The sequence below is a fragment of the Chrysemys picta genome, chromosome 7, assembly GCF_011386835.1.
Source record: "Chrysemys picta bellii isolate R12L10 chromosome 7, ASM1138683v2, whole genome shotgun sequence".
Classification (NCBI taxonomy): domain Eukaryota; kingdom Metazoa; phylum Chordata; order Testudines; family Emydidae; genus Chrysemys; species Chrysemys picta.
This window is the reverse complement of record NC_088797.1, coordinates 48,464,354-48,492,231: the sequence shown is the minus strand read 5'-3', so window position 1 is coordinate 48,492,231 and position 27,878 is coordinate 48,464,354. Positions and strand designations below refer to the sequence as shown.

The following is a 27,878-nucleotide window of genomic DNA, read 5'->3' as shown; positions in this document are numbered from 1 at the left end:
CTGAGGGGTGGTAGCTATGTCAGCAGGAGACACTCTCCCGCTGACATAGCACTGTCCACACTGGCACTTTTGTGAGTGAAACTTTTGTCAGTTATTTTATACCCCTGACCAACAAAAGTTTTACTGACAAAAGTGCTAATGTAGAGCCAGAAAGTTACCAGAAAGTGAGATAAGCAGCCACACACATGGCTGCGAGAGAGCAGAGAGACATTGCTCCTTGAGGCACAAGACTTGCTGGAAAGGCAGGTTTTGACATTGGGAGCAAGGGAATTGCCTGCTGTTTGTTTCTGCTGTGTTCAGGGAAACAGGACTTTGTGCACATTTTTTGGTAAATAACATGATTGCACCAAAGAAATACCCAACTTGCATCTTCCATTCCACCTCCTAACAGAAACAACCCGGCAAGGCCCCAAATACTGGCTACCCACTCAGTCCAAAAGGTGTGAATGCAGAGTGGCTATCAAGTCCCACTCTAGAAGGGGATGTATGCCAGAAGCCAATGAAATGAACCTTTGACATACAGTGTTCTGGATCCTTTTGGGTGAATGAGTCCACATGAAGCATAAGACATCACCATTTATTATTACTGTCAGTACAGTAGCACATAGAGGTCTCAACCAAAATTAAAATAGAGAAGACGACAAAGGGTGCAATACAGGAAGCTTCAGTAGCCCTATATGTAAAATAAAGAGCTGAGGTCAGAAAGATGATGTGACTTGTCTGTGTCCACACAGGACATCTGTGGCAGAGCCGGGACCCAAACCCAATTCTTGGCTACTAACTTAACCACGATTCACTCCTTATTTATTATGATCATTACAGAGTGCATATGGTCCCTAGGTATAGACCAGAACCCCACTGTGCTAGGCACTGTACTGACATTGGACAAAAAGACAGTCCCTGACAGATTTTGCTGTGCTCACTTCTCTAGGTTTTCTTTTATCCCCAAAGTAATTTTAGCTAATTATCATCAAGTGTTTACTTCATTAGCCTAATGAAAAAATGAGAGCAACTCTGTTCAGTCACACAGTTACACCATATAATTATCTACTTAGAACATGTGGTATTGGAAAAACCCTTCTATTTTCTCCCCCATCCCCCACTATCACAAAGCAATTAATCCCAATGGACTGGCAGCAACACGGGGGGTTCAGAACAGCGACGGTGAACCTGAGGAAGAGGAGCAAGAATGAACACTTGAAAAAAATCATGCCAATTTCTGTTCTTTACTAAATGAACGACAGCACAGGAGAATGCCCAGCACTGGTGCTACATTTGTAGTACCCCAACTTCCTCTGCACTGGCCTGGAGGGCTGAGATACGGTAGGTCACCCTTCATCACTACTGACCTGCTGCAGTAGCTCCCTAGAATTGTCAACCCCAAATGTTCAAAAGCCATGAGTTGGGCTCCAAAATCATGAGGTTGGCTTGAAAAATCATGTGATTTAAAAACAAATAACACATTTGGGGTTCTTCTTATGGGCCTTCTGGCCTTGGATCCTTTAGGATACACTGGGGTCACAGTGTCATGCTTTTCTCTGCAATCACAAAGGCTAGAAACATACTTAAAATAAAAAGCTGAGAGTCTCATGAATCCACATGACTCCAGCAGCTGGTGCTTTAAGAACTACACCAGTTACTGTGAGACGTGTGATGAAATTGGGAGTTGGCAACTCTTTGTTGGTGGGGAAGCGGTGGGCTCCTGCCCCCTCTGGAGGATAGTTTCCTCTTCAGGAGCAGCCTCCAACGGCTCCAATGTCAGGGTTTCGGAGGGCAGTAGGCTGGGTGGCCCTGGAGTCAGGAAGGCGGTTGAGCAGCCTGCTCCTCTCTCTGGTGCAGAAGGGTCCAGCATCCTTCCCTTGAGCTCACTGATCAATGTCAAAGCGTCTGATGCAGCCCGCATCATTGATCCCCGAGTGGTCCGGCCTGATCCTGCTGGCTTTATTCTGCCATCGGAGCTTTCAGATTCTAACGTCCAACCTGCCAAACTTTTCAGACAGACACAAGAGGAGCAGTCAGGCTCATTTGTCTGAGATTAGAGACATTATAAAACATCTGAAATAAACAACCTTATCTGAGATCCAGAGGGAGCATGGGTGTTAAGCAGCCATTTGCCTTCCCAGCACTTCTGTAATTATTTCACGCTCTTCCTGGCTGCTCAGAGACATCAAGGTTGATCTTTTATTTCTTTTCTCTATATTCCTTTTCTAGTCTAACCTCACTCAACCATACCAACCGTGCTCCCTTCCACCCATCTCCCCAGCTGCCTTCCTGCTCCCTCCTCTAGCTTGTCTCTATGTCAGCATCTTCTAGAGCTGGGTGACAATTTTCAGGCAAAATTTTTTGCACCAAAAAATGCAGATTGGGGCAACGGAAACATTTTGTGACTTGGTGTAGATTTGGGGGAATTGTTTCAGTCGAAGAGGGTTTTTTTTAGAATGTTCAATGGAGGGACTGGCACTGGGTATCTCCCTGCTGGTGAATGCCCTACCCACTAGTTTGTAGAGTCATTCTCTTTGGACCAATATATACAGAGTTGAGAGTCTGAACAGCCTGTTGGTCAAGCTACCCACTGACTGCAGGATGAAACATAAGGAAAAGTCCCTCTTCTAGAATGGGAGATTTGAATCTGGATCTCTCACAGCCCAGGTGAATGCATTACCCACTAGCATATGGGGAAGGCACTATGGTTTCCCCCTTGGTTTTGTGAATGGCATCTAAGTCCCTGTGTGACCCTAGCCCTTCATTTCCTGCGGTTTTATTTAGAAAACAATGAACGATGCCTGAGATTGAAATGTTTTGTTCGACCCGAAACAAAATATTGTCCATCTTTTTGATCTGCTGAAAAGTCCAAATGTTTTTGCTTTTGGGTCTACTCAACTATTTTTTTTTCAGAACTGCCTGCAAACCAAAATATTAATTATTCGCACAGCTCTGATCACCTCCCCACACACTTGCCTAAGTCAGTTACCCTCTAGGTATAGACACACATTGCAGGGAGAGCTACCCCCAGATCTAGAGCATTTCTGGGAATGGGCTCCAGAATTTGGTTGAAGTTTGGATTTTGATCTGATTCCAGCTCCAAAAGTTAATGATGAAGGCCTTCCAAAGAAATACAGTTAAACTTCTCTTTTATTATATGTCTGTAATGCATCTAGCATATTATGGGGCACTATGCAATCAATGATAATCTCTAATATTTTCTGATTCATTAATACTCTATACTGGCTGCATTTGCATCTGTTGTAGTTGATTCAGGATAATTCTCTAGTTCAGGTAAACTTTACATGATTCTCCCCGCAGAGATTATAAACTCTTCAAGCTTCCTTTTGCACAATGTATACATTCCTCACATGGCTCTCTGCAGAGTATGTAAACTCCACCCTCTTCCCCCTGAAGAGTTTGTGAACTCCAGAGGTGATTCAAGAGCGCTCCACATCTTCTTCTGCTGTCACAGTGTTAACTGTATTACGGAGAGAAAACTCGCACCCAGCACAGGTACAAATGCTGCCTACAACAGGGTAAGCCACTCTTGCTATGCACAGATGATGTTTATTTCTAACAAACTATGTGATGTTTTTACTATCTGGAGCTGGAGCTGGTATCCAAGAAAAGTTAAGGCCTGATATCTGGTGTGCAGTGGATCTAAATAAAACTATATATTCTGAGGCTACCTATGGTGAGCCCTAGAATGTTTACATGGCCGCATGGAACTATGGTAACAAATGAGGATGCAGGTGCAGACTCATCTTCTGTTCTAAATTCTCAACTGCAAAAATGAGTCTGAAAACCACCTTTTGTGGCCAAGTTTCCCCAGGTCCAGGGAATCTGGGGCTAGATCCCATTTTGAATAGAGCTAGATATCCAGGTTTGCAGGCTAAAGGCTGATTAGCTGGCTCTTGGGATAGAAGATTGACTTGTCCTCACCCAGAAAGAGGAAGCAAAAGCTAATAGTGTTGTCTCTAGACAAACCATAGAGCAACAGAATACAAATTCTTAATAAAAGGCTGTGGTTAGAATATGTCTTAGCAGAGAGTTGGGAAAATAAATGTGTGTTTCTTGCTGATGTTTCCCCCCCTTTGTATCTGGTTATTATTAAAGAGCTGTTGCTTTGTCATTGAAAGGCTATAATTATACTTTTTTAATGACTGCCAATATTATGCCCTTTAAATACTTTGCCTACAGTTTTAGTTACATTTGTATATGTGTGTGTTTAATAATAATATTTATATGTATTGTAATTGCACCTAGAGACTCTCACTGAGATTGGAGTCTCATTGGGCCAGGCAGAATACAAACACATAGTCAGAAGCTATCCCTGTCCCAAAGCACCCACAGCTCAATAGACAGGACAGAGCTGGAGTGGGAGGGGAAACAGATGTAGGGGAAGGTGAAATGACTTCCCTTTACTACCTACTGGCTAGACCCAGCTCTACTGCATGCATGTCTGTGCACCACTGCTCCCTGCTGACCCCATTCCAGCCTGTTCAAGTGTGTGTAATTATCTGTCCTTCTAATGGCTGGAGGATATATACCAGGAACATCTCAAGACACCAGCCTGAGCTGTATATATTAATTCATTTGTTTCATGTGATAATTCCAATGTTTAATCCCTGAACCAATGGCTGGGCGAATCGAGCTGTCACACTTGAAACAATGCACAAGGAACTCTTAAATCCAAGAGTGTTGTACCAGAAAAACAAAGGTTAATTTGATGGCAACAGCCCAACCCTAGTTGGAACTGCACCCTCTTAAAGGGAACCCGCCAGACTCCCTGGGGTTCAACTGATAGATCTATATTGATTGCTGTGACAGATTTTTCAAGAGGATTGAAGAGACTCAGTAGAGTGGGTGGAAATCTTTGGTGTGGAAAGTTTTCCTGCCAAAAGACAGCTTCAAAACAAAGATTTTATTTTGAATTGACATTCAAAATAAGGACAGCTTTTCATTTTGTTTCACTACAGATGCTGTGGCGTCTTCAGGTTGCATTTGGTTTGTTTGATTTGTTTAAAAATCCCGCCCCTGTGGGGGAGGGGTGCATTTTAAGTTGAGAGGTTGATTCAGAGCAACAACTTGAATTTTGTTGAAATTGAAAATGTCAGTCTTCATTTGGATGTGTCTGATTTGGAACTTCTCAGAATTATTATTTTTTTGATATTTCAACTTTCCGTTACAATTTGAAATGGAAACTAAGCTTGGGAATACAAATATTTCTCATGGAAGTTCCATTTTCTGACCAGTTCTGCTTAGCATGTTCAGTAGCATTGACTTTCCATGGGACTTAGACTCCCAAATTTCTTAGAAAATTGTACTCAACATCTGTATCTCATCTGCACTATAATGATCTTTTACATTAAATGCATTGATGGAAAATGTTAATTAAAAATGATTCTGGCAAAGCAGTATCCAATAACCCTCCCAACCATCCTCCCTAAGTCTCTTTGTTTGGGGATATAGCACCTAACTGAATCTCGGACACTAAGGACCAAAACTCCATAACTACGCACAGTTGAGGCCATGTGCCACATGGGAGCGAAGTTCTGCCCCCAATTGTGAGTGCTGAGCACTTGAAAACCTGGCCCTAACAGAACATTGATTTCTACAAGCTCTGGTAGTATTCCAAGGCATCCTTCTTGAAATAACCTTGCTCCAGTGCATCTTTCAGACTCCTAGATAGAGATTTTTTTACAACCCTTCTTTGCACTGAAGCAAAAAGCCTCGTTTTCACTGAAGCTTCCCAGAGATAAATTTCATTTACACCTAATGAGTTATTGTTTGTCAAAATAAATAACAGCTGATTGCTGAAAACATGCTTAATGTACTGCATCTGTCGGTGACAGCTAATCTCCACACCTACCGCACGCTCTCGGAATGCAGGCTCATAAATCACGTAACCTCTCTGCTGCCCTATGGGAGAGGGACACGCACTAGGCAAAGCAGCCCTCTCTCCATATGCGTCATGGTGTCGCCTTCCAGTCACATTGACCATAGCAGAGGGAAGCGTCCTTGTCAGGAACATGCACCATCACAGGGACTGGGGATGGACATAGCTATGGGGCAGCAAGCTCATCCCCCTGCCCAGGCAGCACAGTTCCCCAGAGTAGATCTGCCAGTGCTTTGGGCAGGCGCCTTCTAAAAGGTGTCAGGGTCCTGAATCGAAGCCTATGGAATGACTCCCACTAACTTCAGTGTGCTTCCTGTCATTCCACGTGCCTTGGGAGACTCTTCTGCTAGTAGATCTAGCTGTCAGGAGACTATCATGTGTAAGGACCCAAAAAGTCATTGGAGCAGGGACTGGAAACCTGGTATCCTTCCCCCCCCCCCCCGCAGTTGAGTCCCTAACCACTTTATTTCTCTCTCTCTTTTTCTGGCCCAAAGACTATTCAAGTATTTATACAACAGGAGAGACCGAGCCCTGTCCCAGCATAGCCTAGAACCTTGTGAGTCAGGCTCTCACCTGGCAAGAGAGACCAAGGTCAAGTCACTGTGCAGAGTGGGGATTTGCGTGTAGATCTCCCACCACTGCGGTGAGTGTTGTCCTCCTCTAGTGCCTTTCTTGTGAATTGAGCCCCCCAGTCTCTTTTTTTTTGGCTGAAACTATTGGCCAATTTATGTTGGATTCACGAATAGCCTTGGTCGACCTGCCAATGCACGTTTCGCCCAGCTCTAGTGACAACTTGCTAGGAGACTAAGGAGGTGACCAGGGCCCAGTCCTGTTCCGGTGGAAGTCAATGGGAGTTTTGCTATTGACTTCAACAGGAGCAGAATCGGGCCCTTAGTTCAGCTGCATAACATTAAGCCTACTGCAGCCATCCTCGTGTAATGCAGAGCTGCAGCCCCACGCATGATCCGCATGATTCCCCATTCCACTCGGGTGGTTTCTACTTGGGCACATCCCGTTCTGGGCCTGGGTGTCTCAGCTGGCCGAGCTCCCAGATCCAAGGTGAAGGCAACTACTGGCCACATGAGAGTGCTCAGTAGAGCCCAGGTGGCCCCCTAGATGTACATGATCTCTGTTGTTAAATAGGCATTTGGCCGCCTTGGTAGCAGAGTGTTTCCAAGACAAATCCCGTTGTATCTCTGGAACCTGATGGATTGCTCTGGCCTAGCAACCAGCAGGGCCAAGTCCTGTGTAAACCAAGCTACCGTCCGACTGGTGTGTACATCTTAATGCATCAAGGCTGAGAGCACGGCTCTGAGCCCTTCTTCTGGGAAGTGTTGACAGCCGGGAGGCAAGCAGCTGGGGTAAGCCGATGAAACTTACAACTCTCCAGTCTTCAGAAGGCTGGTGATAAGATCAGTGGAGTTGCTACCCTGTCCACCTGCTTTTAACCTGATAGATCCATGCACTAGGAGTGTATACAGGGGATGAGCCCTGCCTGGCAACTTGTCAAGGGGGCAGTCCAAGGGCAGGGCAAGCAGGAGCATGGAAAGGGTTCACTATTTAGGGATGGGACAGAATTTGTTTTAGCAATCTGTCTCTCAATCACAACTCTGGCTGCTTCCCTTGTACACCAGCTGAACCAGGAGACTAGGAGTGGGTGGAGAGGCCAGAGTCAGAGGAGATGCATGCTGGAGGGGTTGGTGTGGATGTTTCAATGTATATGGAGTTGAAATATGGCCCATGTGGTCTCAACTCCATAGTTCCTTGACTTTGAACTTTTGTGTGGGTGAAACCTGGGTGGGTGACTAACCTAATTGCCTTCTCTGATGAGATAACTGGCTCTGTGGATGAGGGGAAAGCAGTGGATGTGTTATTCCTTGACTTTAGCAAAGCTTTTGATATGGTCTACCACAGTATTCTTGCCAACAAGTTAAAGAAGTATGGGCTGGATGAATGGACTATAAGGTGGATAGAAAGCTGGCTAGATTGTCGGGCTCAACGGGTAGTGATCAATGGCTCCATGTCTAGTTGGCAGCTGGTATCAAGCGGAGTACCGCAAGGGTCGGTCCTGGGGCCGGTTTCATTCAATATCTTCATTAATGATCTGGAGGATGGCGTGGACTGCACCCTCAGCAAGTTTGCAGATGACACTAAACTGGGAGGAGTGGTAGATACGCTGGAGGGTAGGGATAGGACACAGAGGGACCTAGACAAATTAGAGGATTGGGCCAAAAGAAATCTGATGAGGTTCAACAAGGACAAGTGCAGAGTCCTGCACTTAGGACAGAAGAATCCCGTGCACTGCTACAGACTAGGGACTGAATGGCTAGTTAGCAGTTCTGCACAAAAGGACCTAGGGGTTACAGCAGACGAGAAGCTGGATATTTGTGCCCTTGTTGCCAAGTATACCCTTGTTGCCAAGAAGCTAACGGCATTTTGGGCTGTACAAGTAAGGGCATTACCAGCAGATCGAGGGACGTGATCATTCCCCTCTATTCGACATTGGTGAGGCCTCATCTGGAGTACTGTGTCCAGTTTTGGGCTCCATGCTACAAGAAGGATGTGGAAAAATTGGAAAGAGTCCAGCGGAGGGCAACGAAAATGATTAGGGGGCTGGAGCACATGACTTATGAGGAGAGGCTGAGGGAACTGGGATTGTTTAGTCTGCAGAAGAGAAGAATGAGGGCGGATTTGATAGCTGCTTTCAACTACCCGAAAGGGGGTTCCAAAGAGGATGGATCTAGACTGTTCTCAGTGGTACCAGATGACAGAACAAGGAGTAATGGTCTCAAGTTGCAGTGGCGGAGGTCTAGGTTGGATATTAGGAAACACTATTTCACTAGGAGGGTAGTGAAGCACTGGAATGAGTTACCTAGGGAGGTGGTAGAATCTCCTTCCTTAGAGGTTTTTAAGGCCCAGCTTGACAAAGCCCTAGCTGGGATGATTTAGTTGGGGATTGGTCCTGCTTTGAGCAGGGGGTTGGACTAGATGACCTGCTGAGGTCCCTTCCAACCCTGATATTCTGTGATTCTATGAAAGCTTCTTTTCAGCACCAAGTGAATTGTGTGTGTGTGTGCGTGTGTGTGTACAAGCATGAATTTGTGTGCCTGGTTTGTGCATGCAGTGACTGCCAATGGGCCTATGTTTGCAGACCACAAGGGAGAACAAATTGCAAGGGCCTGGGCACTCACCTGAGAACGCCCTGCCACTCCAGAGAGCAGGAATCTACAGCTGGCAGCGCTGGCAGGCATGGTACTAGATGTGGGGGGGAGGAGTTTCTGAGACAGCTGGGTCCCCTGCAGCTCCTGGAGTTGTCCATGAGAATTAATGGCTGGGGTGTGGAAGTAAATGGAGCGCCAATGCAGAACACAGAGCCCAGGTTTGCCTAGCTCCTTGGCCAGCTCTGCTGGAGAGGCAGGAGGCTGCATTTGCCCTGCAGTTTGGGAGGTGCTAGACTGGCAAGCCTGTAGACTTGCACCTCCCCATTCACCCACGCTGGGAGTGAGGAACATGCATAAGTCTCCCGTTTACTCCCACTGATTACCCTCACCGCTGAAGGGAGGAACCACCTCCAGGGAAGGAAGGGGAGTTCTGACTCCATGGCCCGTTCAGTCCCAGTCTGCTTGGTTGATTGGGGAACCAATCAGTGTCCATGGTCGGGAGGGTCTCAGGTGTGGACACCTGTATGCTTGGAACTGCTCCATCAGGCCATTGACTCCCCATCCCATGGTGAGCTGTAAACCATCCCCTGCGTGACCAGTTTGGGCACTGCAAGTGCATAGGGCTGCATCAAACAAAGCCACGGGGCCAGAGTCTTTGTTCACAGCTGTGCTGACCTATTGATTTCAGTGGTGTGACCACAGATTTAATCCAGTGTAAGCGGGAAGGTGCATCAGCCCACCTTGTTCAAAAGCCTGGAGCTCAGGCACATCGTGCAGAAGGTGATGGTACAACCTCGGGGGCGGGAGGCAGATATTTTTAAACATTTCTTTCCCTGGGGGGTTATTCTCCATGAGGTGTCACCACCGAGGTATGTTTGAAAGAGATGTGGCTGAGAGGAAGACTGATCAGTGGTTGGGCTGCTAGTCTGGGGCTTGGGAGACCTGCATTCAATTCCCGGCTTTGCCACCAACTTCCTACATGAGCAGCAAGTGGCTTTGGAGGGGCCTGGCAATAAATGAAAGCTGGTTTGTCAGTTTGGGTGGTGATGCGCAAAGAAAACAATTGGGCTTATGCCTTTTCTTGCTGCTTTATGCTACATAAGGAAAGTCTACAAGATTTTTTAAAAATAATTTCCTGCTTTTTATTTTAAACCTTAGAAATTCAGGTCTTATTTCACTAGGCGTTCAAAACCAGTGAAAGCTGAGAGCTGAAGGGGCTGTTACTCAGATTGTTTAAACCTTTCTTTTTAACTGTCATTTAATTTCAATGCATAATGAACATTCCAGAGAAAAGTTATTGGCGTTAAGAAACCAGCACCCTCAAAGTGCTGCAGCTAATACTTACATCCCTGAGCCCTCCCAGAGGTTCTCCTACAAAGCCAGGGAAAACCAGACTTGCCACTGCCTGATATTCATAAGGGACAAAAAAGCAGGAAAAATAAACATTTAAAAACCTTCCGCATCTTGGCACAAACCCAATTTTGAAAAAACTTCTTTTCAAGTCACCTTTACAAGGTATCACTGGTTCTCAGCATCAGCTTGTGCTAAAAGGCACTAAAGCTCATTACAAGGGTTAGACAAATATTTTCTGTCAAAACTTTTTTTGGATCGAAAACTAGGGGTTTTTAAAAAGCAGAAAAAAATCACAGACAATGTCTGCTTTCCTTCAAAATTTGTTGTGGTTTTTTTAATTGAAAAGCTGAAATTAGTCTTTCAAAACCTGAACATGGTTTGGGGTTTCAGAAGTGTGTGGCCAAATATTTGCTGCTTGCTGTGTTTGATTGTTTAAAGAAACAGTCAAAAAATTCTGCTTAAAAAAACCCCTAAAACTTTTGAACCACCTCAGCTTGTGACCAAATGCTTGAGCCCATCCAGTCAGAGATATTTCCAGGTTTCTGATACTCTGCTGGCTTCCTTGACTGATATCTGTCTCCATAACTTTGGGTTCATTTAGGTTAGAACATAAGAACATAAGAATGGCCATACTGGGTCAGACCAAAGGTCCATCCAGCCCAGTATCCTGTCTACCGACAGAGGCCAATGCCAGGTGCCCCAGAGGGAGTGAACCTAACAGGTAATGATCAAGTGATCTCTCTCCTGCCATCCATCTCCACCCTCTGACAAACAGAGGCTAGGGACACCGTTCCTTACACATCCTGGCTAATAGCCATTAATGGACTTAACCTCCATGAATTTATCTGTTTCTTAGAGACTGGCTCCATTGGGTCCCCCCAAACTGGAGACGGTTACTGGGGTTTTGTCTTTAGTATATGTGACGGACTCAGGCCAGAAGGATATAAGAGGGTAGTGGAAGGCAGGTTTATCAGCCTCAGAATGAGCAGGTCCCTGTTCCCTGGATAGCCAAACAAGGGCTACTCCAGGCCAATCAAGACACCTGATGCCAATTTAACCAGTTAAGGCTGTTAGGCTAATGGAGACAGCTGGAACCAATTAAGGTCCCTCTTATACTGCTTTAAAAGCTCTCCTTTCCAGTCCTCTCTCTTGAGAGGAGTCTAGGTGAAAGGAGCTGGAGGAGAGGAAGTATTACTGAACCCTGAGGTAAGGGTGAAGCTTGAAAAAGGGGACCATGGGGAAGTGGCCCAGGGAATCATAGCAGTGTCAGTGGAGGAGGGAGGCTGCTAACAGCTGCTATCATTAGGGTCCCTGGGCTGGAACCTGGAGTAGAGGGTGGGCCTGGGTACCCCCCTTTACCCCCAAATGATCTACAGAGATCCCTTTGAAAGGGGAAACAGACTTTGGTCCAGGCAGGAGACCAAATGGTGCCTACGGAGCTCTAAGGAGCAACAGAGACTGTGGGTATTCCACCTTCCCACCTCCCATACCGGTCTGTGATGAAAGTAGCTCAATAAGCTGTAACCTTTGCCACCATACTGGGAAAGGGAGGTCATATTGAGGGCCTTAGCGAGCTTCGGAGGCCACTGAATCTGCCAGGAAGCGCGGGGCCCACCAATACAGGCTTGGAGCTTTGTCACATATAGCTTATGTACATACTCCATGAACTGAGCATTTGCGCTTGTTCCAGAATCTGGGATGAGCCTATGTTGTGAAAACTGAAATGCTCAAAATAGCACATGCATGAGAATGGACACAGGGTGCTAAAATTAAATTAACCCAGGGGTTCTCAAACTGGGGGTTGGGACCCCTCAGGGGGTCATGAGGTTATTACATGGGGGTCATGAGCTGTCAGCCTACACCCCAAACCCCGCTTTTCTCCAGCAATTATAATAGTGGTAAATCTATAAAAAAGTGTTTTTAATTTATAAGGAGGGGTGTCGCACTCAGAGGTTTGCTATGTGAAAGGAGTCACCAGTACATAAGTTTGAGAACCTCTGAATTAACCCCTCCGGAGCCTCGGGGAATGCAGGGGAGGAGGTCTCCCTTGTTAGGGTTGGAAAGGCAGTAAGTGGTGTAGGATATTGCTCTTCTCATGTGATCCCTCCCCCATGGCTCTCTTGGCTCTATCACTGTTAATCTAAAGTGGCTAATTTTAAATGAAGCTACCCTCCCCTGACATGAGTCTCCCTATGGCACTGAAATTAAATGTAAACTATAATTTGGCATTTGAGAAATGAAAGGGATGGTAGCCCTAAGGGAAAAGATAACAGCTTGGCTCTTTGTGTTAAATAGCTGTCTGCAAGCCTCAAACTGCTGAATGAGCTTTAGACCACTCCTGGGCAGGCAGCCAAGAGCCAGGGACCTGGCTTCAGCTACATCTCATTTACAGCAGGAAGTTCCGACTGGGAGCTGCAGGGTGGCTCAGGACTTGTGTCCACACTGTGCCTCACACATGGATTGAGGTTTTTTAACAGCATCAGATAAAAAGATATCACTGGCTCCCCATGCTCCAGGAGCAAATGTGTCAAAAACAGCACTTTGTACCCAAGCCAAGGCTTCAGATGGCATCTGATTTCTGCTTGCCATGCTCTGGAAAGTGATGTACTTGTGGCTTTGGCTGGAGCCAGGTGTTCATGGGACAGATGCTTTGTAAGTTTTCCCTTAACACTCTGCAAATGCACCTCGGACTGGTCCCACAGCACCCCCTGACAATAATAGACTGGGCTCCCTGCGCAGCTCTGCCAATGCTCCTCAGCATCCCTAGATATTTCCGTCCTGGGGCTCTTGTGAGCAGAAACTGCCAGCTGTGCTGTATTACATGGTGGATTGGAGATGTGAACTAGTATCCCTTAGAGAATAGGATGAGACCCACCAAACTCATTTCACTAATGACCTAATTTGGACCCCACGACCGCTGAGATGAAGCCTCATCCAGAGCCTCCAAGGTTTAGCAGCCTCAAACAGCTGGCTGAACTCTCTCTTCCTCTGCATACTGAGAAACCAGCATAACCCAGCAGCAATGCTGCCCCAAACGGCTTTCTAGTAACACATGTCCCTGCTGCTATAGTTAAGCATCTGCAAGGCCCCCAATTATAAACTCTGAGGATATGTCTACACTACAAAATTAGGTCAAATTTATAGAAGTCGATTTTTAGGAAGCGATTTTATACAGTCGATTGTGAGTGTCCAGACTAAGCGCATGAAGTCGGCGGAGTGTGTCCACAGTACTGTGGCTAGCATCGATTTTTGGAGCTTTGCACTGTGGGTAGCTATCCCACAGTTCCCGCAGTCTCTATTGCCCATTGGAATTCTGGGTTGAGCTCCCAATGCCTGATGCGGCAAAAACATTGTCGCGGGTGGTTTTGGGTACATGTCGTCAGTCGCCCCTCCCTCCATGAAAGCAACGGCAGACAATCGTTTCACGCCTTTTTTCCATGCAGACGCCATACTGCTTTCAGCAGATGGTGCAGTAGGACTGCTAACCGTCGTCATCCAACCACCGCTTCTGCTGCAACTCTGCTCTCCTGGTGCCATGAATCCACCTTGCAGATCCTCTCGTCGTTCGTTATAAACATCTATTCTCGTGGCATCTGTCGTCATCCACAGCTTCCACTGTAACTCTGCTCTCCTGCAGACACCATGCCACGGCAAGCAGGGAGCCCACTCAGCTCACCACTGCTGTTGTGAGCATTGTAAACACCTCGTGCATTATTCTGCAGTATGTGCAGAACCAGAACCAGCAAAAGCAGGCAAGGAGGCGACAACAGCATGAACCCGATAGTGATGATATGGACACAGACTTATCGCAAAGCACGGGCCCTGGCAATATGGACATCATGGTGGTAATGGGGCAGGTTCATGCCGTGGAACGCCAATTCTGGGCCCGGGAAACAAGCACAGGCTGGTAGGACTGCATAGTGTTGCAGGTCTGGGATGATTCCCAGTGGCTGCAAAACTATCGCATGTGTAAGGGCACTTTCATGGAACTTTGTGACTTGCTTTTCCCTGTCCTGAAGTGCAAGAATACCAAGATGAGAGCAGCCCTCACAGTTGAGAAGCGAGTGGCGATAGCCCTCTGGAAGCTTGCAACGCCAGACAGCTACCGGTCAGTTGGGAATCAGTTTGGAGTGGGAAAATCTACTGTGGGGGCTGCTGTGATCCAAGTAGCCAACGCAATCACTGAGCTGCTGCTATCAAGGATAGTGACTCTGGGAAATGTGCAGGTCATAGTGGATGCCTTTGCTGCAATGGGATTCCCTAACTGTGGTGGGGCGATAGACGAAACACATCCCTATCTTGGGACCGGACCACCAAGGCAGCTAGTACATAAACTGCAAGGGGTACTTTTTCAATGGTGTTGCAAGCGCTGGTGGATCACAAGGGACGTTTCACCGACATCAACATGGGATGGCCGGGAAAGGTACATGATGCTCACATCTTCAGGAACTCTGGTCTGTTTGAACAGCTGCAGGAAGGGACTTACTTCCCAGACCAGAAAATAACTGTTGAGGACATTGAAATGCCTATAGTTATCCTTGGGGACCCAGCCTACCCCTTAATGCCATAGCTTATGAAGCCATACACAGGCACCCTGGACAGTAGTAAGGAGCTGTTCAACTATAGGCTGAGCAAGTGCAGAATGGTGGTAGAATGTGCATTTAGACATTTAAAAGTGCACTGGTGCAGTTAACTGACTTAGTTAGACCTCAGCGAAACCAATTACACACAGCCAGACACCAGAGTGATTAGAAGAGCGCAGCAGGGCGCGCTGCGCATCAGAGAAAACCAGTTTCATGACTTTGAAAACCAGTTTCATGACTGGCCAGGCTATGGTGTGACAGTTCTGTTTGTTTCTCCTTGATGAAAACCCGCCCCCGTGGTTCACTCTACTTCCCTGTAAGCCAACTGCCCTCCCCCCTTCAATCACCTCTTGCAGAGGCAATAAAGTCATTATTGTTTCAAAATCATGCATTCTTTATTAATTCATCATACAAATAGGGGGATAACTGCCAAGGTAGCCCGGGAGGGGTGGGAGAGGAGGGAAGCACCGGGTGGAGTGGTGGAGGAGGGAAGGGCAAGGCCACACTGCACTTCAAAACTTATTGAATGCCAGCCTTCTGTTGCTTGGGCAGTCCTCTGGGGTGGAGCGATTGGGTTCCTGGAGCCTCCCCCATGTTCTTGGGCATCTGGGTGAGGAGGATATGGAACTTGGGGAGGAGGGCGGGTAGTTACACAGGGGCAGCAGCAGCAGTCTGTGCTCCTGCTGCCTTTCCTACAGCTCCACCAGACACCAGAGCATATCAGTTTGATCCCCCAATAGCCTCAGCATTGCATCCCGCCACCTCTCATCTTGCTCCCGCCACCTCTCACCTCACTCGTCCCTCTGGTCCTAACGTTCATTTTCTGCTTTCCTGGACTCTGACATTGTTTGCCTCCATGTAGTCTGCTGAGCTCTTTCAGTGCAGGGGGACTGCATGAGCTCAGAGAACATTTCATCGTGAGTGTGGGGTTTTTTACCTTATCTGTGCTAGCCGCTGGGACGGAGATGATAGGGGGAGTGTTGAAACATTTGCAGCTGTGGGAGGAAAAAAAGTGAAAGTAGTATTTAAAGACACATTTTAGAGAACAATGGGTAGACTCTTTCTTTCATAGTGAACCAAGCTATTAACATTACATAGCACATGTGCTTTCGGTACAAGGTCGCATTTTGCCTCTTACATTAAGGGCCTGCTGGTTTGGTGTGAGAGATCACACATGCAGGGCTGGGTAACAGATTTCGGCTTGCAGGCAGCCATGGTAAGCCACAGTCTTTTGGCTTCTTCAACCTTCATAACATGTGGGAATGGTTTCAAACAGCAGCGCCCTCCTTTCCCATACCAAGCACCCGTTGGGTTGGCCATTTAAAAGGAGGGACTATACTGGCCACAAAGGCATCCCAAGTCTTCACGGCAAATTAATCATTAAACACGCTTGCTTTTAAACCATGCATTCTATTTACAAAGGTTCACCCACCAGAGGTGCCTTCTCCAGCTTCATGGTCCGTGAGCCTGGATTGGGAGGGTATTGGCTCCAGGGTGATAAACAGCTCCTGGCTGTCAGGAAGAAATGGTTTCTCCGCTTGTGTGCTGTGCGCTATCCTCCTCCTCCTCCACCTCCTCATCTTCATCTTCCTTGTCCCCAGAATCCTCATCCCTGTTGCATGAGACTCCCCCCTTGCAGGTGTCCACAGACAGGGGTGGGGTAGTGGTAGGGCTCCCCTCCCCCAGAATTGCATGCAGCTCATCATAGAAGCAGTATGTCTGGGGCTCTGACCTGGAGCAGCCGTTTGCCTCTTTGTTTTTTTGGTAGGCTTGCCTGAGCTCCTTAATTTTCACGCGGCATTGCTGCAGGTCCCTGTTGTAGCCTCTGTCCATCATGCCCTTGGAGCTTTTTTCAAATATTTTGGCATTTCGTCTTTTGGAACTGAGTTCTGATAGCATGGATTTGTCTCCCCAAACAGCAATCAGATCCAGTACATCCCGTTCGGTCCATGCTGGAGCTCTTTTGCGATTCTGGGACTGCATGGTCACCTGTGCTGATGAGCTCACCACGCTGGCCAAACAGGAAATGAAATTCCAAAGTTCCTGGGGCTTTTACTGTGTACCTGGCTAGTGCATCAGAGCTGAAAGTGCTGTTCAGAGCAGACACAATGGAGCACTCTGGGATATCTCCCGGAGGCCAATACCGTTGAATACCAATTGCATCCACACTACTCCAAATTCGACCCGGTGATGTAGATTTCAGCGCTGTCCTTGTCGGGGAGGAGTACAGATATTGATTTTTAAGAGCCCTTCGGGTTGACAAAAATGGCTTAGTCATGTGGACAGGTGCAGGGTTAAGTCAATGTAACACTGTTAAATTTGACCTAAACTAGCAATGTAGAACAGGGCTGAGTGCTCTGTTCTTCTGGATTGACACCAGCCACACATGTTCACTCAGGCAGAGACCTTATTTGGTTAAAAGGGAACTGGATTCATGATCTCACAGCAGAGCTCTTCCTAACTTTCTCAACTGCATCAAGTCTCAATCCCTGATGTTCTTAAAGTCCCAGCCCCTGAAGTCATGTGAGAATCTCTGCTTGCATTTAAATTCAAATGAGGTGTCTAGCCCTCCTGGTTCTGGAGAACAGTTTGAAAACAAGAGCTCTAAAGGCTCAAACCAGGAAGAGCTTTGGGATCCTGAAGGCTGAAGAGTTTTTTTTATAGAACTATAAGAGGCTTGTGGTAAATGTCCCATTCACAGAAAGAGCCTACATCCTACACTCTGAACATCTTTTGTAGAAGTGATATCTTCTGCTCCTAAGATGATCTGTATAATTCTTTATGGGAAGGTCTTCCGTGGAGATACAGTGCTCTTCAACCTTCAGTGCTTCCTAAACTGAAACTGAAAAACCATTTACATGCAGATCAAGTCATCCACCTCCAAAATGCAGCCACCTCTGGGGTGGAATACAGCAGTTATTTAAGTGTGTGGAAGCCCAGGGCAGGTAGTGAAGAATTTTGCCTCTACCTGAGATCCAACAAGGATGCTTCAGTAGGGAGGATGCATTTATCCAAGCTGGAATCTAGACCATTCACTAGGGTTAATATCCTTATCCTTGTCACCATTAGAGGTCTTCTGGCACTTTTTACAAGTGGCCAGGAGGACCTTGGTTGATATCTCATCTGAATGACAATACCTCCAGCAATGCAGCACCCCCTAGCCCCACGCTGGGCATTGACTCAGAGGCAAAAGTGCCACCCTCCTCTTCCCAATACTTAAGTGTTTCTTGAAGCTATCCAGTCCAAGGGTCTACTCAGCCCAAGCCTGCTGGTGGGATCACTGCACAAGATGGCATAGCTGGCTGTGGCTGTATTACTCCTTGGGTGGGGGGGGAGAATGATGAAAAGCACAGGTGGAAGGTGTAGTTCATGGAGATGAATGCAGGCACCTGGGTAGATATTTGGCATGGTTAACCCCCTCATAACACAATCAACTCCAGGTCTGGCCTTACCATGAGGCAAACTGAGGTGGCTGCCTCAGGTGCCAAATTTGGGGGGGCGGGGTGCCATTAGGACCCAGAGTGTGTATTAAAAAAAAATTGTCTGCTGCTGTTGCATATGTATTCTCTCTGCTTTAGATGCACAGAGGGGGTGGAGTGCTGTGCTGGAGGAAGGAGGGCACAAAAGACATGACAAAGGCAGGCAGGAAAAAAGGTGAGAAGGAATAACAGAAAGCAACGGGAGCTGCAGGGTGAGAGAGGACGAGGAGGAGCCTCTTATGTACCTCTCTAGCACCCACAGGAGCCTGGACTGATTAACACCAGCTTCTCAGGGATCTTCCTGTTTACTGCTGCTTCCCTGATCCCACTTGAGGAGAACAGGCAGTCGACTGAAGTAGTAGGAGCCAGTTAGGCCCTTAAGACGCTGATATCTTCCCTCACTCAGGCCCTGCTACCAGCCTGCTTATTTGCCCCCTTCTACTGAGGTTTGAGAGCCACTATAGCTGGCACTGAACAGCAGTCATGAGTGAAAGAAGAAAATACCCCTCTGGGGCAGCATTCAGAAAGAAAAGCTTCCTTTGCTTGCTTTCTTATCTAAGCAGGAAGGAGCTCTCCTGAGATACATAAACACAAATGTTCACGGTGAGCCTTCCGGCCCCAGTGAGGATGTGAGTGGTGAGTAGATGCCTGATCTTCCAGTTAAGCAGAGGGGCAGGTAACCTGGCAATTACTGCAGAATCCATATCTCCATCTCAAATGGATGTAACCATGCACATTCCTGAAGAAAAGTGTAGGTCAGAGAAGAGTGTGGTGGAGGTGCAAGAAACAGCTGCTGCTGAGTTTAGTTCCTAAGTCTAGATGACCCAGGACTGTGGACCTACTTGAACAGTAGCCTGAGGGACTTTCTTGTACTGCATGGGCCACAGTAAGTGAAAAACTTCCTGTACCCCAAAACAATGAAAATAGAAGTTTCCATCCAATACATTACTGATGTGAAATCCCCAATGGTGACAAAGTGGAGAGACCATGGCTTATGTACTCAAACTCAAAATGCTGCATACTGTTTTTGTTGCAAACTCTTCCAGTCTAATGTTCCAGCCACACTGGGTTCTATAGGAACAAAGGACTGGAAAAATCTGGCTAGAAATCTGGCATGCCATGAGAAGGCAGCAAATCACCAGAGAGTATTCCATAGGTGGAAAGAGCTTGAGATGAGACTAAGGTTAAAGGCCACCATAGATGATCAGCATCAAGAGAAGATTGCATCAGAGTCTCTTTACGGGCAAAATGTTCTGAAAAGGCTCATTGCCATTGTGAGAATGCTTGCTACCCAAAACCTAGTACTGCATGGCACTTCAGATCAGCTGTATGTGCCAAACAATGGAAACTTCCTTAAAATTGTGGCGCTGATGGCTGAGTTTGATACTGTACTCGAGAAGCATCTAAGAAGAGTCACCACCCAAGAAATGTACACACACCACTAACTTGGAAAAACAATTCAAAATTGGCAACAAAAGTCAAACAGAAGATTGTGGCAGATCTGAAGTAAGCAAGATATTACTCTGTTATTCTGGACTGAACACCTGACATCAGCCAGACGGAACAAATGACTTTAATGGTGCCTTTTGTAACAACAACAGAACCTAGTGAAAATGTCCCTGCAATGGTGACTGTCAAAGCATTTTCTAAAATTTATTGACATTGATGATATTACAGGAGCTGGTATGACAAATGTGCTTCTTAAAAAGCTGGAAGATACAGGAATTGCAATAGCTGACATGAGGTCAGGGCTAAGATAATGGTGCTAACATGAGAGGAAAGAACAGAGGAGTGCAGACATGGATCCGAGAGTTAAACCCTGGAGCTTTTTTTGTCCCATGCAGTTCTCATTCATTGAACTTGGTGGTCAGTGATGCAGCATCAGCGTCTAGTGAGGCTGCTGAATTTTTTAGTGTAATTCAAAGCATCTATGTATTTTTCTCTGCATTAACTCATCAATGGCAAATTTTGAAGCAACATCTGGGAACATCCTCTCTGACACTGAAACCACTGAGTGCCACACGATGGGAAAGTTGAGTGGAGGCAATAAAGCCTATCAAACACCAAAATGGGAAGATAGATGATGCCATAGTTGCCATTATGGAATTAATGCTATGACAGGAACTGTTCATGGGAGAACAGTGGCAGAGGGAAATGGAATCACCAGAAACATACATAACTTCAAATTTCTGTGTGGCTTAGTGTTGTGACATGACATACTGCTTGAAATAAATGTTGTAAGCAAGAGACTTCAAGGTGTTGACTTTGATATATCTGGAGCAATGGAACAACTGACAAAGCAAAGTCATACCTACAGTCTTACCAGTCAGATGAGGGATTTCAAAACATTCTGAAGAGTGCACAGAAGTTGGCAGAGGAACTGCACACTGAAGCTATTTTCCCACCCATTCAAGAATACAAGAGTCACGAAGAAGACAACATTTTGATTGAGGCATGGGATAATCCCACAAGAGACCCCAAACAACAACTCAAAGTTGAATTCTTTAACCAGGTGCTAGATTGTGCAATACAGTCAGTTGAACGTTTCATGCAGCTCAAGGAACACAGCAGTATATTTGGGATGTTGTATGATATTCCAAAACTCCTCACTATACCTGAAGACCTACACCAGCAATGCAGGGCACTAGAGACAGTGACACATGATGACATGCACGATATTGATGTGAGTGATTTATGTGATGAACTGAAAGCCCTTTCAAGATACCTTTCAGCAGGATCAACTCCAAAGGCTGTTCTGGAATATATGTGCACAAATAAGATGACCACCCTCTTTCCAAATGCTTTTGTTGCTCTATGCATACTTCTAACACTTCCTGTAACAGTTGCCAGTGGAGAACGCAGCTTCTCCAAACTGAAGTTAATAAAAACACATCTACGCTCCAATGACACAGGAGAAGCTGGTCGGCCTTGCAACCATCTCAATAGAGCATGAGCTGGCCCAGACTGTGGACCTTCAGGAAGCAGTTCAAATCTTTGCAACCAAGAAGGCATAGAAAGCACCACTTTGATTATTCAGACAAAAAAGTTAACTTTCAAACACCTGAACAGCAAATGTAAGTGTTACTTAAAATATTTGAACAAGACATTTTAAGTTATTAGTTCTCCTTTATTGGGGTAGGTAGCAGAGCAGTACCATGAGAGGAGTAGAATAGGAAGAAGGCAGAATTGAGACCTTTCAAAGTTTTGGCCCAAGTGAGAGGGCATGGAGGCATCATTTGAGCTCCCCACCTCAGGGCTGGCCCACAACATTTTGGCACCTGATCAGCTCCCATGCAAATGTGATTCCTTTTGTAATCTGTGGCTTAGAAGCCACCAGCTAGATTTCCAAATACTAGATCTTCACAGACCAAGTTCCTGATTCAGGGCATAGACCAGCCTCTTACTAATGGGGGTTTGGAGGGAACTCTTCTTTGGGGGCCAGTTATCCCATTTTGCCTATACAGGGTTTCTTGCATCTTCCCGTTGAAGCAGCTGGGATTGGCTATTGTGGAAGGGCTAGGTGGACCCCTGATCTGATCCACTCTGGCAATCCCTATGTTCCTGTTTTGTCCTTGCGCTCACCTGACACGCTGGACTGTCTCCAAAGGCACATGAGCCTGGGATGGCATGTGAACTGTATTGTGAGCCTGTGCAAAGCTGGGTCTGCCCAGGACCAGCCAGATCTCCACTGCCAGTGGATCAGCAAGGCAGTTTAGCTCCAGATGTAACGCAGGCTGGGTCCATTCAACATGTCAGCAGACCGTCGTGCCAACTAAGCAGCTTTCATCAGGGTCCACTGTTGTGCCATGGGGTTGTTTCCTACCCCCTGGGCAAGTGCTCCAAAGCCAGTAGCACCAGCACTGCTGTATGCTGAGAGCACAGCTGAGGGCATACAGCTCCCTCAGCTGCAACCCCTGAGTCCTTGACAGTGTGTCTGTGGAGGGGTAGGGAGGGGAGAGGCCTCTGCAGCCCTGCCTGACTGCATACCCTCTTGTGTAAATCTTTCATAACCTGCAACACTTTTGTCTGCCTTGAATCTTCCTGAGGCAGCCTATAAACCATCCATCGCGGCTCCCCCGTCCTCCCTCCCTTCACAGGCCCACTGGTGCCATGGTAACGGGAGATAGCACTTGCCAGCCACTTGTCTCCTCTGGTGTCCTGGCATGAAGGAGAGAGGTGGGATCCCGCAGAGCTGAGGGTTTTGCTCCAGAGTGGGTTAAACAGGTTTGAGATCAGGGTCTAGATACGGGGCCCCATCAAGCCACAGGTTGCTCATCTGAGCCACCTGCGCCTATGACAACCTGCAAGACTTTCCTCCAACCCCCAGCTCCCTGGTGTGAGTCACAGGGCCTTCCCCGTACTGGAGTACGTGGCACACAAGGTCCCCTGACCCCTGTTCTCCGAAAGCTGCACTGGTGTCTGGTTCCTGATGCAGTTCAAATCCCTGATAAAGCTGGTGGCTGCCGTTTTGATGGCCTGAGAGATGCCTCCCCCTCCAGCAAGAGCTGGGGTCAGCTTGGCCGCTGTTGCTAGTTGTCTTCAGGGCCAAGTATTTGGGGGCAGAAACAAGGCCTTGCTGGAGAGCCTTCTGCTCTGGAATTTGCTTTGCTCCCTGCTCTGAGAGAGGCCAAGTCAGATCCAGGCACAGCGGAAGTTTCTGCTTTTTTTCCCGCCTGCTCTGGCCCACTGTCTAAGGACCGGTAATGTGCTGGTTCCCAGGGGGGCTGTTCCTCTGAGGCAGACACTGGTCAGCAGGTTGTGAGTTTGCTTTAAATCAAATGGGCCTAAATCTGGAGAATTAAATCCCAGCCCCCTGGAACGATGGGAATTTAGATCTGGATTCAAAGATTGTGCCTCGACACCATCTCTGTGAGATGAAACCAAAGGAGAGGATCCAAACCCTCCAGAACACTGGGGTAGTTTGGATCCCTTCACCGTCCTCTGATGGTTTCTGTATGAGGAAAGGTTTCTAGTCTAAAGGGAGATGGGGGGGGGGGGCGGGGAGGAGAGAGAATAATATAAGGGCTAGATCCTCAGGTGGTTTTAATTGGTGTAGCTCCACTGATGTCACCTTTCCCCTCAGGTGTAACCAGTCTCTGAGTACACTTGCTTGTCTCTTTGCCAATCTTCCCTGCCACCTCCCCTTTCCTCTTCCTCTTAATGCCGCACCATCCCTTGGCACTACACCCAGGTGTGTGAAACCTCTCTACTCTGCTGCTCTGTGGCAACTGCTCTGTGACGCTCTGTGTGAAGGAAGCTGTAGAGAAGGATGTTGTCTCCTGGATCACTGTCCTCCCAACTTTCTGAGGGGCAAAGCAGCCCCATTCCCACCCCCTCTGCAGCCACAGGGATCCCGGTCACAAACCTGTTTCAGGAATGCGTATTTGCGGGCCTCATCCAAAACTGGGTGAAATCACTGGGAAGGCTCCCGTTGACTCCAGACTTTGGAGCAAGCCCTGAATTTCCCACTGCTCCCATCTGCGAAGGGAACTCATTCACAGGAGTTGAGCTTTCTCCCCTGTCAAGCTTTCCAGCCAGCAACTGTTTGGTACCATTTGGCTGTGAGATTAGTCTGTACCATGTAGGTAACAAATTTAGACCATCTGATGGAGCCAATGGGCCCAGGCTAAGAACATAGCACCATTGAGTAGCAGAGATAAAGAGGTGGTAGGCTAGCACTGTGGCTAATCAATGAAAGCCCATTTCAAACTATCTGTCTAATCTGTGTACTGATTGAGTGCCCACCGCCCTGGTATCCGAGCACCTGCTCCTCACTTCCAGATAGGTAACACTTCTGCTTGTGTGGGGCCCAGCTGTCCCCACCTAGAATCGGTCAGAAAAAGTTATTCAAAGCAATTTTCTGTTGGGAAAATACTGTTTGGATGAAATAAAAATTTTTCACAATTGGATTGATTTTTGATTAATTAAAAAAAAATTCCAGTGGAAAACACTTTTTTTCAAATTGTCAAAACATCCTACTTCAACATTTTTGGGATGAAAAGTTTGTTTTCCATTTTGAAATGTCTTGTCACCTTGACATTTACTATATATTAAAAGATGGGGGAAGGGTCAAAACTCCAGTGAAATACTCTGAATTTATCAAAGCAAAAATATTTCAGAATTTCCTTTTGCAAAATATTTTGACCCAGTTTTGGATGGAAAAGGCAGAAATCTCAATTTTTTTTTTTCAGGATGGAAAATCCATTTTCCAACCAGCTCTACCCAGGACTCCTTCACAGCTCAAAGGACACTGGGTCTTTGGTTCCCAGATGAGCCCCTGTTGCAGATAGGAGAAGGAACAGGTGGTACTGGACTGGTTGGGAGAGTGAAGGGGGTGCTAAATTCCATTGTCACCTGCAGGATCAATCTACTGAGGACTAGACCTGGGGAACCAGGATAAAGGGACAGGAGCTAGGAGGAAGCAGCTGGAGACAAGCTGAGCTGGAATTCCCTTATCCTGAGCAGGTCTGGGCTACAGGCACTTAGCTGGGATCTAGCGCTCCAAAGCATTGTGGGCATTTGGATCCAAGTTTTCTGTCTGGCCCACAATAGAGTTGGGAGAAAGCCACCAAACTTGGATCTCATCTCCAGCCAGACCAGTGGACAGTTCTGCCACAACTCAGACAGCGTGAGCCCCCATCACTTCAGTGGAAAGGCCATGGGCGGCAGCCCTTTGCGCTAATAAGAGACGGAGAGAGGATTGGGAGAAATCATCCAGTGTTAGCGACTAGACTGAGGGATGCCAGACTCCTAGAAAGGGAATTTCCCCCTGGCAGATCAAACCAGACTGCAGTTGAGGTCACGTAACTAGGTTAGAAAGCCTCTTCAGTAGGCATTGTGTAACTCAGTGCAGTGCTCTGAGTGAGGTGGCCTGTCTAGAATTCTGCACTTGGCACTTTCAGGCTTTTTACTGTAGTTATTCTGTCTCTGGCACAGCAGGGAGATGACAGCACTGCTGGGTTTTATTACTGGCAAAGTCAAGCAATAAACAATTTCCACTTTTCAATCAAGGAATATATAAGTACAAGCAAACACATCGGTGTGCATTTATTATGCATCTCTAAATGTACATGCACTTGTAGACAAACTGCTTCAGGTGTAATGATGCGTTTATTTGCAGTATGTAATTCAGCACTAGATGTCTCTGAGCTGTAGAGGGTACAGCCTCTGGTAAACAAGGCTGACAACACTGGCACTTGAGCTGTGCAGAAGACTGTTTGTAGTTATAGCTGTTTTCTTTAATAAACCCCTCCTATTTAAGATGGGATTTTGATCTCAGATAGCATGACAAAAGGCATGGGCCACGGGTCTCTGGTATGTTAGCAAATTGTGTGCACTCTTATTATGTAATACACTGGTTCTCAAACTTTTGTACTGGTGATCCCTTTCACATAGCAAGCCTCTGAATGCACCCCCCTCTTTTAAATTAAACACATTTTTATATATTTAACATCATTATAAATGCTGGAGGAAAAGCGGAGTTTGGGTTGGAGGCTGACAGCTCGCAACCCCCATGTAATAACCTTGCGACCCCCTGAGGGGTCCCGACCCCCAATTTGAGAACCCTTGGTGTAAGATGGCTGCTACACTGGGCAAAATTCCTCTGCAGGTCCTGTGCTTAATGGATCATATTACTTCTCTGGTATTACTTCTCTTGCATTGGAAGATCAGCAGAACATGGCAGCATGGGGTGCTGTAGTAGAGGGGCAGGAGTGAATCAGTTAATGGTGCTGGGTATGTGAGGGGGGAGCTCCCAATTCACTTGCTGGCTGGATTAGCAAAGGGAGCTGGCATGACGGGCACGGTGAATGCTAAAGCTAACCTGGCAGCCACAGCTGGATTCCAAGTGCTATCTGTATAATCCAGTGTCCTCGCCACCGCTCCAGCACTAACGTGTGCTCGCTCCATTCTTGTTTTAGCAAACAAAGAGGCTCAGCCAGCTTCTCTCCAAACACGGAGCGCCATATTTCCGCCACTTCCAAGAGAAAGGGATGGGGGAGGAGGTGAGACGAGGAGGAGAATGAGATCAGAAAGAGAGGGAAGGATCCATCTTATGCGCCATCCCCACTTCTACTCACCGTTCCCTTCCTACCTGTGGTACAGATCAGGACAAAGGACAGTGGGCGGGGCGATGAGTGTGGGCATCGCTGAGACCCAGACCCCAGGCAGGGAGTGGGGATGAGCGTTGGGGGTGAGTGTGGACAGGGGGAGGAAGGAGGGGAATACAGGAGGCTCCTGTAAGATGAGGGGCAGTGGAGAGTGCAGGGTGAGAGTCAGAGGGACAGGAGGTGGGGCAGAGATCCCTGCTTCTGAAAAGAGGCCCTCCAGGACAACAGGCCTAGAACAGACCCTGCCCTCAGTGGCTCTGGCAAGGGAACATCTGCCTCTTTTTGGAAGCCACTGTCTCCTCCCAAAGAGGGGCTGCAGCATTCCCAGCTTCCTGGGGCCAACCCTAGTGCACAGCTGGTATGACTGAGTCTGTGCAGGTTGCACGGCCCGTGTTCTGGCTGGCTGCTTCATCCCTTCTCATGGGAGTGATGTGTATATGGCACCTGCTGGATTCATGCATCTCTCCCATTCCTGCCTGCTCTGGAAAAGGCATGGTGCATGGGGCAGGGCAGAGGGATGGCATTCGGGGCAGAAGACTGACATTCAGGACAAAGCAGATGTGTAGTATATTTTTTCACAGGCACTCTTGGGCTTGGTGAGGAAATATCAAGGGATCCCATTATGAGTGGAGGCTGAGAGCAGATAGACACAAACCACACAGTCTGGGCCAGTCCTGTTGCCCTTGTGGACCCCGCAGGGCAGCTGGGACTACAAATTTCAGGGCCCTGGGCCACAGGGCCTCCTCTCAGATTGGGAGTAGCTGTCATGAGGTGGGCAAAGGCAGGGAGGCCCCTGTTCTGGTGCTGGCTGGAGCCTGATGGGACACTGTCCTGAAGATAAGTCTCTTTTCTTACCAGTTGGTGTGCATGTCTCTGGATCTTCCCGGCCCTTCCTGAGTGGGGGCTCACTAGAGTCTTCACAGTCACCAGGTTCCGCAAAGTACCTGGCTGTAAGAAAATTACATTTAAATATACCCCTCACCCTGCTGAGTTGAATGCCCTCCCAAGCTCCCCCTCGCTGTCTCTCTCCCGTTTTCCCAGGGGCGAGGATAAAAGCTTTGACATTTCTTAGCAATAGAGTGACTGCATTATCCCCACAGCCACCGCTGCCACACCACCTCCCCACCCCATCAACGCCTGTCTGTCATTCAGCCTGATGCCCCCCTTGATTAGCATTTTAATTATTTTAATTACCTTGTTTGCCAGCTTATCTCCAAGCTCAAATTCGTCCGTGTGCGCGCACACACAAACGCCGACTTTTATCTCCGGCCCTCTGTGGCCGCCATTAGCATTTCCGCTCCCGTGTCTCG

General features: G+C 47.4%; 1 long non-coding RNA gene across 1 annotated transcript; it reads right to left on the bottom strand.

Annotated features, from left to right (window-relative positions):
* Positions 1-561: 561 nt before the first annotated feature.
* LOC135972657 (uncharacterized) lies at positions 562-27,878 on the bottom strand. The gene is made up of 3 exons (XR_010589135.1): positions 27,763-27,878; positions 27,424-27,516; positions 562-1,988 (listed from the first exon to the last, which is right to left on the bottom strand). It is a non-coding gene; the product is annotated as an uncharacterized LOC135972657 (long non-coding RNA).